Here is a 14,476-nt window from a genome sequence, read left to right as displayed (position 1 = left end):
ATTTATAGTTGGCTGTCATTTCCTATATTCAGAATCATGAAGTATGGTCTTGATATTTCCTTTTCATATTTCACCAACAATAATTAAGATGTTATTGTACTTAAGGACTGGTGAGATATTTAGGGTTATATTACGATTCCTTGCCAAGTTAAGGGCTATTTACCAAGGAAATTTGTGACAGCTGTGTGTGACACACAGTTTCTGTCACGGACACCAACTAATAATGTCGCCAGTCATTACATCACTGGCCTCATGCTCTATTCGTAAAGTAATCTTTCTTATTCTCAGAGTTATCAATATTGATAACTCTGCTTATTCTGAAAGTACGCCATCATGTGGCGTACAAATTGTAGTTTGTCTGCTATGCTATGGTGGTCGAGCATGGTGGCACAAAAGTTTTCCAAACTGAAGTTAAATCTTGTCTTGACATATTCTTATGACAATTGTATGTAGAATTGGCCTGTTATATTCTCCTTGTAAGATGGCTTTGTAACTACATTGTTGTTCCAGTGACCCTTTGATGTAAAGGTAATCTGACATTAAGACAGAATTTATTGAAATGCTTTTCAATAACTTTAACTTAGTTAAGTGAATAATTACCGGGCGTTTAATTACCGGTACGGTACCGGTAATTAGTCGACGAGATATTCCGTGCTTCGCTCGGGGTGTGGTCCCGATGGTGTCTCTGTCTAACACAGGGAGCTCCCTGGGTTAGTCTCGGTCCCGACTGCCATTGCCATGGCTCACAGTCACATTTTGTTTTTGCTTGCAATAAAAGCAAAACTTTTTTTTGTCTTGGAAAGACTTCCTTACCGTATGTCTCCTCCACTAATAAAAAAAAAAATACTTCTCCAAAACCCTCTTCTTTCCTTCTCTTTTTCGTTTTTTTCTTCTTCCGGTTGGAACTTGGATTCGAAGCTCTCAGTCTCATTGCAGAACGATGAGTCTCCAGTCTCTTGCCTTACTGAGCTAGCGAGGCCGAGAGAACTTTTTTACATTGAGAATCTGCAACCTATGGAATATGGTCTTCCTCATTCAATGAACAAGGTTATGATATAACCTTGTTCTCATTTATATCTCCATGTGTGGCAAAATCAGGGTGGCAATGTTTGGCTTATTTTCTCTTTTTCTTTTGGGCAAATGCCTGATTTTTTTACACCGACAGTTTCCAATACACCTATTTTTCGTACAACTCGACTCATATTTAAATTTGATTCTTTAGATCATTTTCTCCTAATTAAAAACAGAGATCAAAAAATGAAAGTTTTCTTGCCATATTACTTTCCACCAATAGAGGGCGTACACAAAAATATGCCCAAAATTCAAGTTTTTGAGCGCTCTGGTGAATACAAAAATTATTCCCAAGTTACTAATGAAAAATAAATTGCAACTGTATGGAAATTAGTAATTTTGGTCACAAAAGTGATATTTTAATGATTTTTTAAAGTGTGTGCTCTGTACAACTGTTGTCAACATTGGCATACCATAGTCCTACCTGTAGATTCCCCACAGGCAGGGTGGTAGCAGTGAACAAGTGGGCTTCCTGAGCTTGTAGTAGAGTACGGTATAAGGATGTATTACAATTTGAAAAAAAGGATTGATTTTTGGTGGCGTAATGCGGAAACCAGAATTTGATTAGGCTATAAGCCCCAGGGCCAGACCGCACTAATTCTTCAGACGTCACTGTTTATCACCAGGAGCTGGACATAGAAGAACAGAAGATCCTGCGTCCAGAACTGAACCTTGTGAGTTATGTAACCTTATGTATGCATGTATGTACATGTAGCAGGAATTGTTGAAAGGCAAAGGTTTCATAACGGTTTATCGTGTGTGTGTGTATTTGAGTTTTGTCAGACGTGTATCAATCAGATATGATTATTTACGTCTGGGACCGACCTTAAACGTCACCATCCGAAAGACGTGACCAGGGCTCGAACCTCTGCATCAATTTGTAACTTCCCCACAGCTTTGATTACAGGCGCACACCACAACGCCCAGTCGATATTGCCCAACCGATATTGCGACTAGTCTACTCCCCAAGAGTATTGGGCATTTATTTTCTGATTGAATAAAACCGATGCCATTGGGAATTACACACACTCAAATTTTTGACGAAATAAAGCCATATTTTGGTATGTATCCAACTTTTCCTTCTTAAATCTCTTAGATATATGAGGAACATAGAGGAACAGAAGATCCTGCGTCCAGAACTGAACCTTATGTAACCTTATGTATGTATGTAGCAGGAATTGTTGAAAGGCAAAGGTTTCATAAGGGTTTATCAACCGATATTACAACTAGTCTACTCTCCAAGAGTATTGGGCATTTATTTTCTGATTAAATAAACCGATGCCATTGGGAATTACACACATTCAAATTTTTGACGAAGTAAAGCCATATTTCGGTATGTAGGGGAGACCGGGGTTAGTTGGAACATGGGGTAAGTTGAAACATTGTAATTTTCTTTAATGCCTGTAAAATAAATGTATGCAATACTGCCCTCAATTTATTGCAATAATAATTCAACAGTGTTGTATCATTAATAGCAATAAATTGAGGGCAGTATTGCATAAATTTATTTTACAGGCATTAAAGAAAATTACAATGTTTCAACTTACCCTATGTTCCAACTAACCCCGGTCTCCCCTATCCAACTTTTCCTTCTTAAATCTCTTAGATATATGTTAGATAATTCTTGATAAACCTCCATATTTTTTTTTTCAATTTTAGTGGAGGGGACATATGGAAGTCTTGCCTTTGTCTTCTTTGTCCTTCATCCTAACCTGACTCCCAAGTTTTCTCACCAAATCAGTCTTGCAACATATGAAATGGCTAACCAGTAGATATCTAAGTTCTTCTAACAATATTTAGCCTAACATTGAAACTTTAAAAGCCTTCATTTGATTGTAACTCTCTAACTAAGTAGACAGGAATAACCATCATTTCTGGGGATTTATTTAACAATTTATGACATTTTACTATGTATTGGTGAGAGAGGCCAACGTAGTTCAGTGGAACAACCAAAATACAGAGACTGTAGCTTTTGGTCTCTCTAATAAACCTAGATCTAATTGTATTCGGCCTATTCTAGTTCTAATTAATGTGAGAAGGAGAGAGCTATTTGAATATGTCATAAATATTATCAACATGTCACTGTCAGACCTCATTATGCTTCCTCACTGCAATGGGCAAATTTATTCTAATGTTAGCCTTTTTTTTCATTTACCTAGTGTATTCAGTTATAGATTATGACCCATATGGTTGAATAATATTGGGCCTACTCATTAAATAATTATTTGAATTCTATTGTGTGTAGTATTGAATTTTACTTTTGCAAGCCCTGGCCCATGGAAAAAACATCTTCTTACTCTTTTCTTCTTTGCTTTCCATTTCTACTTTCCATATTTAATTATTCAATTTCAAATTGTATTTCTGTATTTACATTGTACAATTTCTGTATGTTTTTTATGGCCAAAGAAATAATAGTGATAGTATAAATTGTTGACAATAGCTGATTTCAAAGAGGATGTAGAGGGGCAATAAGTCTTGAATATTATATTCCCAACATTGAAGTAAATCAAGGTAAATGTGTAGTTACAAAGTGAGCATTTTTTTAATTACTTTGTTATATTATAAGTATATAAACAATATCATATTATGTATTGATTTTCTTATTTATAGTTTATTTACTTATCTATTTTGGTTTGTTTGTTGATTTGTTTGTTTATTTATTTTTCACTCTATTGTTTAATCCCCTGTTCCACTATGCCCATGTTGCTACGATTTGGCAAACCTGATCGGGGAAAAAATGAACCCTTTTACAGGGATTAATAATGTCTACATGCCGCTGTTATTATGCCAGGAAAGACCTGATTGCGCGCCCTGTTGCTTACGCTTTCCCGCTTCCTCTACGATTAAAATGGTTGTTTTCTGATCGGTAAGATGGGCATGAATTTTTGAACATGTTCATAATTTTTTGTGATCAAACTGATCTGAATAAATGCCTGATATTACCCCGCTTCCTCACAATTGCTATTACGCTGCTCCCGAATTCAACCAAGATCCTATCCTGCCCTCCGTTGATGTAATTAATGTGTTGGATCAGGGTTTCAGATCATGATAGTGGAGTGGATTTTTTAGGAATCTAACTGATATTACAAGTGCCAAAATGTATAGTCCAGCAGAGGAAGTTAAAATCTAGTGATGAAGTGGAATATGCATTCTTAGGAAGTCATAGACCTCCCCCCCGAATAAAAAAGTAGATATATTAATGAATGAAAAATAAAGAAATGAGAGAAATAAAATAGGAAATAAAGAAATAGAATTGAATGCATAAATAAAAAGGAAATGATAAAAATAGATATAATAGATAAAATTAGATATTGCCAGATTTTTTTATCGCATTATGTTTCATAGATTAAATGAAAGAAAAGGTTCTAGGAAAGAAGAGAGGGAGAGAAGGGGGGGGGGGGGATAAAGGTGTTCCTAAGTTAATTTTTTATGTAAGGGGTAGGTTATGGTCTCATATTTTGTGTTTATGTTTAGCACAAGTTATTGATTTGATATTGATAATCTGATACCCTTTTTACACACGCTAAAATTTCCTTAACCCTGTACTATAGGTGGGGCTAAATTGCCATTTAGCCCCACCTATTGTACGGGGTTAAGCTTAGCCCACTTTCTTTTACACGGCATATTTTCAAAGTGGGCTGACCCCACCTTTAGTACGGGATTATTTGGCCCTGCAAAAAAACAGGGTTATCCCAGCAATTGTGGTGCTAAGAGCGATAGTATGGGGTTAAGATCGCAAGTGTAAAACGAAAGTAGGCTAAGCCCTCCCATTCATGCCCCGCAACAGAGCCGGCTTTGTTGTCCAATCAGAGGTAAGCATAATAAATATTCATGAACAGCGAACACAGAGATGAGAAAAACGCGCGCCATAAGTCAGCAAGTTGGAATTCGTGTTTTAATACTTTCCTCATCGATGCTCCTGAATATTCATGAGCTACCACTGGTCCGGGGTTAGCGAGTTTCGTGTGTGAAAAGCAAGCATTCCTTATCCGGGTTAGCAATAACAATTTGGCATGTGTGAAAAAAAAAAATAGTACGGGGTTAAGGATAGTACGGGGTTAGCGATAGTCCGGGGCTAAGAAAATCCTGTGTAAAAAGGGTATGAGTTCATTTCATTGCCAATGGTTGCCAATTTTTATTAAAGACACTTGAAGTAAGATTGAAAATATTTTGTTTTAGTGAATACAATTTCTTAAATTTATCTATTGCAGATATTCTCTGTTAATAAGAAATAAAAATCTCTGATTTTGAAGGGCATCTGTCCTGGCTGTAGCTGAGCCACCATATTGAAGTTATAGCATTCAAGGAATAAATACTAACTGGTACCGAATCATCTCACCTGGGTAGAGAGCAGAATAATTCAAATGAATTTCTTGCTGGAGAATGAACATTGTCTTAGGTACCAGGAAACTTACCCATGATCCACAAAGTGTGAGAGTCAGAACCACTTCACCATACTTCCACTGAATCTCTGAAATATATCTCTTGATTGAAAGCATATATATGTTTTTTTCTAGAATGCATATAATGCTTTAAAAAGGGATAGGGTAGAGAGACAGAGTATGCATGAAATCAATTTCCGTTCCTTGAAATAGCTGTGCATGCATGAAGGCTTCAAAACACACCAGATATGAACAGCTTGCTTGAGGCATAAATGTGATTCACCCAAGCATCATCATCATGGTATACATTATTGTATAGAAGAGAGAGAGAGAGAGAGGGTGTGGGTGGGGTGATGATTCATGTACAGGAAGAGAGAAAGAGAGGTGTACTCAAAGAATAAAGGATGGAAGTAACAACAAGAACTTCAGTTAAGAAGTAAGAAGAATGGAATTTTGTCATAGAAGTAGTAATAAGATATTGATAATAATAATAATTTAATAAAACAAGATAACAAATAAGTAAAACTAAGAAGGGAAATAAGATCAAAGATAACTATTGGTATATTTCATCACTAGAAGGGAGATTATTGTATGAAACAAGTCTACTTGCTTTGAACAACAGCATTCATACCTGATTCAAGGTCAGTGGAAGCCCCTCAAATTCTGTAATGTGTCATGAAGTTTTCTTTCAATAATTTTGAGTGGATTAAAGAGATGCTTAAAAATGAAACCCTGATTAGATTTATTTATTTAGAGAGGGAGAGAGAGAGAAGAAAAAGCGATGAAGAGAGAGTTAGGAATGAGTGAGCATAAATACAGACTCCAGCTTAGGGGCAAAAGCGAAATGCTGTTAGCAAATGAAATAGAGCTCTGATGCTTTCCAGGCATTTTCAGTATTCTTGATATTAGTTCTCTCTGAATAGGAATGGTCCCTTAGGGGTACTGTACTACCCCTTGATCATACCAGCCACTGGCACCTTTCCGGACAATTTTCCTGATGGTTTCACTAATTGTTCTTATATCTTTGTGCATTTAATGAAATTGGGCTTGGTTCCCATTTTTCAAAGATTATCCTTGTCAGTATTTCAAAACTTTGTCTTCAAAGTTCATATGAGTCTTAAAACTTCAATGAATAAGTGATAAAAAATTTTATATTCCATTGACATTTATGTAAGTAAAATTACATATGGCATTTCATTTTCAAACAGCTCTGAAGTGAAAAAAAACAATAGAAAACAGCATTATTCTCTCATTTGGATTTGATAGATTGTATGCTATTAGGTTTTCAAAGATGACATGGGTTTTGTCTGAGGACTGTATTATAGCATCTATAGTAATGTACATGTACCTTGCTTATTTTCATTTAAGAATATGAATGTGATACCATTGATATTTGAAGTATTAACTTATATCAATTCATTTATGACTAAATTTTCCTTTATGTTTTATTGATGGAAGGCGAATTTTTTTAATAGCTATGAAGCTGTTGATTGCCCCAAAAATATACCTTTTAAAAGCTAATAGCATTATAGGGCAAAATAAGTTATTTAAGTTATTAACTTTAACTGCAAAGCATAAACGTGATGCGAAACACAAACATGTAGTTAATTTTATCTTAGTAATCATCATCCTCCCTAAAATCACCACTGAAATAAACACTAATGTGTTATATTGTTCATTGAACATGCCTTTGAATGAAGATATGGAGACATGTAACAAATTGTAAGAGGATAATTGAATCAATAACTGAAGAGTAACACAGGGGTGAGAATTGTACTTCTTGATCAAGGCACGTCTTCTAGTTTGTTCTTTAGAGTTTGAGTCAATGTCTCCTTGTATGTTAGAGATAGAGTCCACAAGATGAGAGACTGACACGTGTGCAGTGATGGATCGAGGATTGATGATGAAGCAACAATTAGAGTACTATTCATGCCTCTAGCAATACCCTTTTTTCATGCCTATCTCACATGCATTCTCAAGTGCTCTCGAATTATCTCCAATCAATAAATACGGAGACAACTTTTAATATTTCATCCCATCATTCACATAATCAGATTCAAGGGTAGAAATGTGCAAATTTGCCCTGAAATCACACGTGGCTTCTCTACAAATTGCTGTGATGGAATTTGAACCCCAATTACGGCATAGCAATGGTGTTCTCCTCTGCTCCAAGACATCTCTTCTTTCAAGAAAATGTTCCGATGTGTTTACATACTGTCTGATGTTACCCAATACTCGTTTACGCCAAAAGGTATCGCAGCTGTGTATATCACTCATCAAAATGTTGGAAAACATTCCCTCATCGTGCTTCAGATAATTAAAACTTGCATGCTTTTATCTCTCTTGCAAAACTCTTAAATCTTGCCTTTAGGTTCTATCAGGGTGTACTATTTCAAGTTCAGTAAGCTCTCTCCTAAAGTCAATTTCTGGTGTTTCATTACCACTTGTGGATTTTTTTGTTCAGTGTAGTCCAAGAAAATTTTCAAAATCATTAACATTAAGAACATTAACCTCGTGAAGTTTTTACAAAGTGAATTTCCTAGATGGTGAATAAATTTCTGATGCAACCTTTTCATTTTGGTTGTATTAAACTCAAATTGTTCTCAGTATGTGCAGTTAAAAAGTATACGAAGTGACATGTTTTTGTATATAGCCATAATATCCAAAAGGATCAGGGGTATGTTTCACAAAAAGCCAAGTATGACTTCACTTGCATTCAAATCCCATTAAGACATCACTGCCTAAAACAGTACACTGTATTTGTCAGTAACATTATACTTAAAAAAAATGGTGCATGTTGGCACTTAAACTTAACTTATATTTTACACTCCCGGTGAACCAATGAATAACTACAATAATTCTAATATATTAGATTTCACAATCTATCAGTGTTATATGTGGATTTTGCTACCACTTTATTATCTTTGAAAATAATCTAAAAAGAAATAGAAAAAACCAGGGTCATCATCGCTATATGCCTTATTACTCTTAGGAATAAGAAACTAGAAAAATAGAAAATCTCACAGAATACTTCTTAATTTTTTCATCCATTATCCATGTTGACTTTAAACTTGAGGGAAAAAGATGGTAAACTACCATAGCAACAAACGGAATAAGACAAATGCAAATTTCACTAATTGCAAGTAACCCTTCTAACACAGAGTCTTAATATGTTGATTGTGAGAGTAGATCATCTGTCAAACTAATTCTGTCATATTTTTGACAGATGATGCTTTTACCTAAACCAAAGTGATGATGGTCTGACCCAACTGTTCTCTAAAGAGATGTAAAGTATAGGATTTCCTGTCAAAAAGGTCATCATCCATAGTAAACATTAAGGACTGATGCAGTGTATCATTCATGTGAACAGAATATGTCACATTTGACGTGCTTTATAGATTACCAAGTATATGAAATACCGTAGGTTTGTTTTCTTCTTTGAACAGAAGATGTGGCATTTCCATTTCTTTGGAGACATATCCTTTTAAGGGTAAGAGAAAATAGTGAAGAAAAAATCCTCTTCTTTTGATATGAAGTTCATGTTTTATAAAGTTATTCTACGCAAAAGTAAATTATACAGAAAATAAATGCATTAAAAGAAATAGATTTGTTTTCATATTCAGTGAGGTTAATGGAAATGAGAATAATATGGATAAAAGCAAAACATGATAGTAGGATAATAAAGGCATGGAACTAATAGATACATATATGAAACTTAATATTTATGTTTATAAAAAAATGATGGGGTATTGTAAGTAATGGAAAACATAAATGTTTGCAAGAAAAATTAAGTATGAAGCAAATTTGATTGCTTTGTGTTATATTTTGTTTCTTAAAGAAAATCTGAAAATTGGTTTGATGCTAGATTGTAGTTCATTGACTTACTAATAGATTGAGGGGATAATAGTCAACTGATATGGTATCTGTCATGGTACCACTATGATATTTGTTATTTTTAGCTGTTGCCTAATTTGGTCACCATAATTTTTTTTATTTTGAAGTGCTGTGAAAATTTAAATACATGGTGATGGAAGAATAATACCTTTCTCCATAGGTATGATGAAGTCTACACATGGGCTGATGATGAATGATTCAGTACCCCCTCTATGGCAGATATGACTACAGTGTCATATGACGCAAATGCATTGGCAAATCAAACAATTTTGGACAGGCTACACCATTAAAAATACTTGCCTATGATTTGGGCACATAATACTTCTGTAGGGACTATGACATTGTATATTGCAAAACCTAAATATCATGTTTTCCATAATAAACATATTTTCTTGACATAATATATATTTAACAAGTTAATAGTCCCACAATATCTTTGGAAGAAAAAGAATATGACAAATGAGTGTTAGTGACATGCACTGCTGATGTAGAAATATGTGATTTTTTTTTTCTCTATTATTACAAATTCAAAAGTTCTCAAACAAAATTTGCACAGAATAGAAATAAACTAATCATATTAAATAACTGCTAAAGTGGATCCTGTAAATCCTGTAGCTCTTCATCATATGTCATATTGAAACTTATTAAAGCAACATGATGTGTATTACTCAAAAGTAAGATAAACAATCTTTTTGCAGCTCATTGAGTATGCACTATGCTAATGACACTGCTCAGTAATAAGTGAGTAACTGATAAAAAATGAATAAAAACACAAAGACTGACCACTTTAAAACAAGTTCACATCTTAGGAAGATATAAACTGCTAGTTTTGGAATAAACTATTAAAAAAGATGAAAAGATCAAGTAAAAAAATATAGAATATGGAAAGGGGCACAGATGACAATATATTTAATGAGTGATTCTCAAAATAAAGATAGGGGGTGCTCCCCTCCGCCCCTTCTGGATCTTTCACAGGGGCTTAAGGCCTGGTCCCACTGGCTGATGGACACAAAATGTATGCATGCAAAAGTTAGGGGGTGGCTCCATTCATTTTTATCCGCTCCAGAAATTGGCAAAATTTTCAAAAATTTGTGAAAACAGAACAGAAAAAAATCAGATGTGGGAAGTGTATAGCAGGGATGTGAAATAGATGTTCATCAGGAGCATAGATAATGAAATCTGGAAAGTGGAGTTACAGGGGGTTTTAATACTTTATACACAAGATGTATACACTTACATCCTTTCTATCTTCTTGCTATCAATGATGTATAAACGTTCCATGTACCTTTCCTTTCCTTTTTTTGTTTTCAGCTGCTGAAATAATAATGTGAGTTGCAAGGATGTAATGCCCAGAGGAAGCAACGAGGATACTTAACGGATGATAACGGACATAGAACATTCGTTGCTCTTATATGATGTGGATTAACATTGGTATACGATAGAAAGTTCATCCCTTCTGAAATTGTTTGCATCAATTGATGAAATCACAGTGGGTGGATGCTCAATGGATAGAGCATATGAAACATGTATGCAATGGGTACACAACAGATGCATAATGCTGCTATTACAATTGCGCAATTTGGGGGCCCGAATAGTTTATGATTAGTTCATGCATTGAATCCTGCCATGTTGTTCCATTTCTTGAAGAGTGAGGCCAGTGCGGAATAATGCATGAAGTGTCCTGCCAAAATTTTAAAATTTCTGAAATCCTGGTGCGACAAAGTTTGGGAATTATTTGTAAACTGTAAGTAACCTCGTCAGGCCAAGTCGTGCCATGGCACAAGTGGCATGCATTTCATGACTAGTTCGCGACTAGTTTGTGACTAGTTCAAGCTCAGTTGCGCAATTTTGCTATATTAAACAGCAATTCATGGAGTTTGATTTATACTCTTATAATGATGAATTGAATGCCACGACAGTGTGCAAACTATTTTTAAGTGCTGCTTGAACCCTAAATTTTCCCCTAAATTAAAAAAAACATTGTGAGCGCATAACTATCAGTCAGTGATTCTAGGATGAGAGTTTCTTTGACAATGCACCAAAATTAGATATCTGCATATATTAGAGATTTTGGGAAGCTTTTGAGTTTGAGATAATGATAAACAAAGGAATTTATTTTTTAAGGGATAAATTAGATAAATCATATTCAAAAATCATTTTGGCTTTTAATGATAAAATGATTATTAGAGCTAAAATGATATAGATTGTGACTGGTCATTCAACTAGAAATGTAGTGTATGTTGTTCTCTCTTGAAGATGATGTCACAAACTATAATACAAGCAAACCTAAGGCTATAGCAATGCCAAATGATAAATCAAATACCTCCATCCAATTTCCATCCCATCTTCCACTGTGTTCAAAATGGATTAGAGGTGCTAGGAGAGTAATTATCCAACCATCAATATTTATTAGAGAGAGTGAATGCATATTTGTATTGGATCCCAATCCCCATAGAGAACAAAGTTGTTTTGCAGGAGCAAGAAAATTGGTTTAGAAGAAGAGGGGCTAAAAGAAGGTATAATTCAAATCATATCAACCTTTTAAAAATAATTGAAATAGAAGCTATGAAGACTCACTATCAGTAGCAAGGGTTTTTAAACAAAATTGGGGAGAGAGATTAATAAAAAAATTGTTTCTTGAAAATAATTGGTGAGATAAAATAACAATGGTATTTGTAAAATAATGTACTATATTCAGTATATGTTTTTAAATTTATCTGGTATTCACTATATGTCAACTCAAAGAGCACCCTATTCATGTTATGAACTTTCTTCACTTATTGCTAAATCTTTCAGTGTGATTGTCATAACTTGAGGAATATTGCTATTCACTTTCACAATTATTTTGTTATCTGCACCTGATTTGATAGATCAAATATTAAGAGATGAGAGAGACCAAAAATATTACATAAGAGGAAATGAATGTGAAATGGTAGGCATAGAGATCAGCTTAATTGTGTCAGTAATGAGATTTCCGATGCAGGTATTGACTGGAATATGGGATGATATTGGAGCACATTTGATGTAATTAGCAAACAGAGAATCCAATAGCGGTGTATGAAAGAGAGAGAGGGGATAGAGATTGAGAGAGACAGTGAAAAGGGAGCAAATATTCAGGGTTGTCTGTATTCATTATGTTCACCTCCCTAAACATGAGAGTTCATTGCCCACTCAGCCAGTTTGATGGTGGGTGGTAGGTTGCTGAATAGGGAATGCTAGCGGTATCGGATGCTGACTTTCAAATTGATACACCTCTCTTGATAAGTGTTTGTTTCAAGCAGTCTTAGAATGTGATGGTAGATGTTGAAGTGAGGGGGTATGACAAGAGAAAATTTTATTTTTTCAAAAATAACTATATTAGATTGTAGTTAGGTAAATTCAACTCATGAAATAGAGAGAAATAAAAACAAGACAATCTGGATTTATATTATGCTATACAATATTGTGCTTTCCTAGTTTTGTTCCTAAAGATCTGATAAAATCTTATCTCTGTATACCTTCAATAAAGTCAGATTTGGCAAATAGAATTTGCAGCTAATGTCAATGGCATACTAATCAACCAACCTTTCATCAAGCTTTTAAAATATCTTTATAACCCTTGATATGAACATTTACATTTGGAAATTTATATTGTAAACATTTCTGGATTATAGTTAACACTTTGGTCAGGACTCTTCCATCTAAAGGTATCCTTATTTAAGTATACAACCAAAATTTAATTCTGCCTTATCATCAATGTCTATGGATATTAACTTCTATCCCTTTTCAACAACTCCTCTTTAAACATTTTTTGTACATTACCCACACCTGTATTTAGAAACTTGGACCTGCCTTGAGTTGTATAATACATACTTCAATTTATTTGCACCACATCTTTATGGTAGGCTTATTATGGTACTTGATAGAAGTGTAGATTTCAAAATGAAATTCTGATGTGAGATAATTTAATTGTGATAGTTTAGGCAGTATGCAAGATGAGCTTCTTTGGGATATTGTCATGTAGACATCACCTTCCTTGAATATATGCTGCAAAATAATGATAACAATGGTATAAATATACAAAGAGTGCATACCATCCAAAGCTCAGTAACAGTATGAAAGAATTTGAAATCATACGTCTGATTCATATGTCTATTTAGTATACATTCTGTTTGTCCATTGTAATTTTTAGGTCAATGGGGAATACATTTTAGAATAAAACTATATTGTGAGATTTCATATTTAATGTTAAGCCCCTATCACACTTATTCGGAATCAGAAGGAATCAAGCAGAAGCTGGAACAAAAAAATATTTTTAAAATCTAGATTTTTTTTTGGAGGAACTTATGAATTCACCAAACTGGAGTTTAAAATTCAGTAAATTGACCAGGTGAATCATCATACAGTAGTCAAAATGAACTGCAATGGAGTCAGATTGATAATTCGTGCTATATTCTTGGACATTCTAGGAACTTTCTAAATATTCTGACTGCGTTCTGAGTGCATTTGAAATATTTTTGTCATTTCCTTTGGCTGTCCTGAAGGTTTTGGTCATGTTCGAAACATTCGAGGGGTATTTTCGAATGGTGTACAAAGGAGATTTAAATGACCAACTGGTGGTTGAACAATAGTCTTTTCATTTCGGCCAATTCTGCTTGATTCGGAATAAGTGTGATGGGGCTTTAGGAAGACTTACTCCTCTTAGTTCTGACTGCCTCAATTGATGTATATGACAATTAAGTTCAGGTTAAATAACAGCCTCTAGATTGAAATCACTTAATTCTTTTCTAAATTTATTTTAAAAATTTAAATGCTATTACTTTGATATCAAGATCGGAATGATAATTTCAATAGGAAAATTGCCTTACAAACATGTTTGTATGCATGCATTGCATTATACAAAAGCAAAACAGGAAAGGTTTTACTGAACCATTGACAGAAAAAAACATAGTGGAATGCATAAGAAATCAAATCAAATACCAAGTTACTTAAACGTTAAAGAAATTAGGAGAAAGAGAGAATGGGATGGAGAGAGGCAGAAAAAATAAGAAAAAGGACAGAGTCAGGAATTGGAAGAACTGGAGACAGAAAGGATTAATAAAGACATGAGTAAGAATGGAAGGGGTACAATAAATACAGGTGTGCTTAGA

The sequence above is a fragment of the Lytechinus variegatus genome, chromosome 3 (assembly GCF_018143015.1).
Source record: "Lytechinus variegatus isolate NC3 chromosome 3, Lvar_3.0, whole genome shotgun sequence".
Taxonomy (NCBI): Eukaryota; Metazoa; Echinodermata; class Echinoidea; order Temnopleuroida; family Toxopneustidae; genus Lytechinus; species Lytechinus variegatus.
The sequence above is the reverse complement of the archived record's forward strand: the minus strand, read 5'-3'. Positions refer to the sequence as shown.